Source organism: Etheostoma spectabile, unplaced genomic scaffold, assembly GCF_008692095.1.
Source record: "Etheostoma spectabile isolate EspeVRDwgs_2016 unplaced genomic scaffold, UIUC_Espe_1.0 scaffold362, whole genome shotgun sequence".
Taxonomy (NCBI): domain Eukaryota; kingdom Metazoa; phylum Chordata; class Actinopteri; order Perciformes; family Percidae; genus Etheostoma; species Etheostoma spectabile.
In genome coordinates, this window is record NW_022605592.1 from 266,245 (window position 1) to 269,622 (window position 3,378).

Here is a 3,378-nt window from a genome sequence, read left to right on the forward strand (position 1 = left end):
CTGTTTTAGATCCAGAGTGAGACATCACACCTGTTTTAGTTACAGAGTGAGACATCTCACCTGTTTTAGCTCCAGAGTGAGACATCTCACCTGTTTTAATTACAAAGTGAGACATCTCACTTGTTTTAGCTCCAGAGTGAGACATCTCACTTGTTTTAGCTCCTTCCTCCTCTACCTCTTCCTCCTACTCTCATCTGCCTTAGACCTCTTCCATCCATGTTGGCAAAGAACAGCACAGCGGCTGCACCTTTCACAGACTGATTGCTAATTGAAGATTTGTGTGAAAGAAGTTGCAACAGGTGCTTCAGTGATTTCATGCTGACGTGGGTACTTCATAATAGTTAGGAACTGATGGTTTCTGTTTTTTTATTGTAGCTAAATCAACGGCATTTGGTCTGCTTGGATGACATCTGTGTTAAAGGGTGGGGAAAATGCTAAAACACTGAAACCCATTGGCTGAACAAAGTTCTCAGTTGCTTGTGTCAATACCTTAAAACATGTCAAATGGTAAATCACAATTTGTAGATCTCACTTAGACTTTTCAGCAAAACTCTGAACTCTCAAAACCCATCCTGCACTCTAATGCACACGTCATCCATACGCCAGCAATCACACACAAACAGAGAACCCGGGATGTGACACAGCCAAGATAAGGCAGTTCAGAGAGAACCAGGTTGTTGACAGTCTGAGACTGGATAGAAGAAGCAAAGGGAGAGGACAGTACTGCCTGCTCAATATTTATTACCCTGAAATATTAATATATAAGGGGTTCAAACGTCCATGGAACGGGGGTATCTAGGCTAACTAAGTCTCTAACAGCCAGTGGGGGGGACACATTGAGTGATGATGCGCCCCCTAATCATGGCACGCTCAACCCAGATTACTACCTAATTCTGTTTGCTCTCTGGTTACATTAGCATTCCAATAACTTAAATTACTGTCAATGGTCACATGGCATTTGAACAGGAGCTGTATCCCATCACACATCCATTTTACACTAATGCATTGGTCTGGGGAGGATGCACATTCTGTTCTGCTGAGTGGTGATCAGGTAAATAAAAATGCTGCCACTGTACAGATTGTGCTGGAGGCAGAGGGATAAAAAACGTTTAGATTATTTTTTTAAATAAATTATGTACAGTATGTGACATACCATACAATAATATAATACCTTACACATATATTAAAATATGTCCAATTGAAAAGTTTCTTATTTTTTATTAAATGAGTATCAATAGATATTTTCACTTTTCAGACATTATGTAACTGAAATCATGTAAGTACATGTTCGTCACCTTGCATAGCCTAATACTTGATGTTATTTTGAGTGCTGTAATCCTCACTAATCCTCCCCTGGTTGACCTGCTTTCTCATTGGTGCTTACGACATCAATCAATCAACATTTATTTATATTTCACTTTACAGTAACCAGTAGGGATCTACAACCAAAACAACATCATACAATAAATAGAATGAGAGTAAAATCAGAAAAGGTTACGTAGAAACAGGAGGGGGAGAGGGAACAAGTCTCACCACTACTACATATTAAAAGCCATTCTAAACAAATAATTTATTTTATTACTTTGAGTTTGGATCCAAAAAGAGCAACATCTGTAACTGTGAATATCAGGAGGGGGGACCGTTTATACCTGGACCTTGGGACTTCTGAAACCAATTGGTTTGAAGACTGCAATGACAAGTTGTGCTCAAGCCGGGTTAACATCTGAGACATGGGGCTCTTATTATTATGAAAGGATGATATCATCATGAAATGATGATATACGAAAAAAAATAGTCTCTTAAAGCGTTGAAAACGGACCATCATATTTCCAATCATCCAAAACACTGACAAGGATAAAAACAAGTAATAGTGATAGTTGTAGCTGACAATAAGAGAACAGAGAACAATGCGATACAATCTCTGGAACAAGACCAGCTGAATGCATTAAGATTATGAGTATTTTCCATTATGGAAATAAGTTTTTGCCACATGGGATCTAAAGATGATTAGGTCTTCGGATGGCTTGTGTCCACATACCACTCCGGAGCAATTCATCTTCTGATCTACTGGGTAGATTACCATTAGAATTTATTGTTTATATTAATAGGAACCAGAGGATTTTTACTTACCCTGTAACTGATGTAGTTTGATAAGGTCAGTCTACACTTGACCAACTCTTTTGTCAATTTCAATAATCATTTCAATAGAATATGCTGTGTATTTTCCCCTTGCGTCAATACCAAGCACAATATATCCGTGTTTGAGCAATATTTTCAACAATAAAAAAACTATGTCTAGGAAATTATGTAGCCCTTTGTTTTAAAAAAATTAGTATTGTTAAGATATCACTTTAGTGTCTTTCGAGAAGTCTGATTGACAGAAGTCATCTTCAGATGCAAATCAGATTCTGGGTGAGTCAGTTTAACACAGCACAAACCCATCTAGAATAGAGGATGGAGACCCGACCCGAGGCTGACCGGACCCGACGGTACCCGTCTGTTGACATTTCCAAATTCCTTCTTACAGTTGCTTAATAAAAGCGGGCTTTCCCACACAAACAAATGTGTCATCATATGTCATTAGTATGAGAAAAAACTGAGATTTGAACTGTGTCTATTGTATGATGTGATTTTACTCATTCTGTTAAGCACTTTGGATACCTGCTGGTTGCTGTAAAGTGCTATATAAATACATTTTGATTGATTTTTTTTATTTATTAAACTGTCGTTGGCTGGCTACTAGCTGGCTGGGGGCTGACTGTGGATTTGTCCCCGGGGCTGTAAGGATAGTTAATGGTTGCTAGCTGGCTGGGGGCTGGCTGGGGATGTGTCCCCGGGGCTTGTAATGATGTGATGGCTGCTAGCTGGCTGGGGCTGGCTGTGGATGTGTAACCTGGGCTGTAAGGATAGTGGATGGCTGCTGCTGGCTGGGGGCTGGCTGTGGAGTGTCCCCGGGCTGTAAGGATAGTTAATGGTTGCTAGTTGGCTGGGGCTGGCTGGGAGGTGTCCCCGGGCTGTAAGGATAGTGGTGGCTGCTAGCTGCTGGGGCTGATGTGTTGTCCCTGGGCTGTAGGATAGTGGATGGTTGCTAGCTGGCTGGGGGCTGGCTGTGGATGTGTTTCGGGGGGGGGGGGGCTCTCATCCTGACTGAAGCCTTGCAGCACAGGGAGACTGAAGACAGAGGTGTGCTAGCTAGCTAAATCATCATTAGATTAGTCGTCTATCTATACAGTTAACATTACTGATGAATTCGTGGGTTAGCCCGGAGTTGTTAACCGTGGTCAAAACGATCATATTAAAAATAACTGAGCGTGTTGGACGGAGTCATAGTCTTACGTTACCCACCAACAATTAGCTAACGTTATAGACCTAGCATTA

The 3,378-nt window shown here is 41.0% G+C and overlaps 1 protein-coding gene and 1 long non-coding RNA gene across 2 annotated transcripts in view; one reads left to right on the top strand and one right to left on the bottom strand.

Annotated features, from left to right (window-relative positions):
* opn5 (opsin 5) overlaps window positions 1-3,378 on the top strand; it is a 31,059-nt gene that overhangs the window by 11,344 nt on the left and 16,337 nt on the right. The window lies entirely within an intron of this gene.
* Window positions 1-3,378, bottom strand: part of LOC116686402 (uncharacterized) — an 18,977-nt gene that overhangs the window by 8,710 nt on the left and 6,889 nt on the right. Inside the window, exon 2 of the long non-coding RNA XR_004331243.1 lies at window positions 1,917-1,919. This is a non-coding gene — a long non-coding RNA (uncharacterized LOC116686402). The remainder of the gene's footprint in view (window positions 1-1,916; window positions 1,920-3,378) is intronic.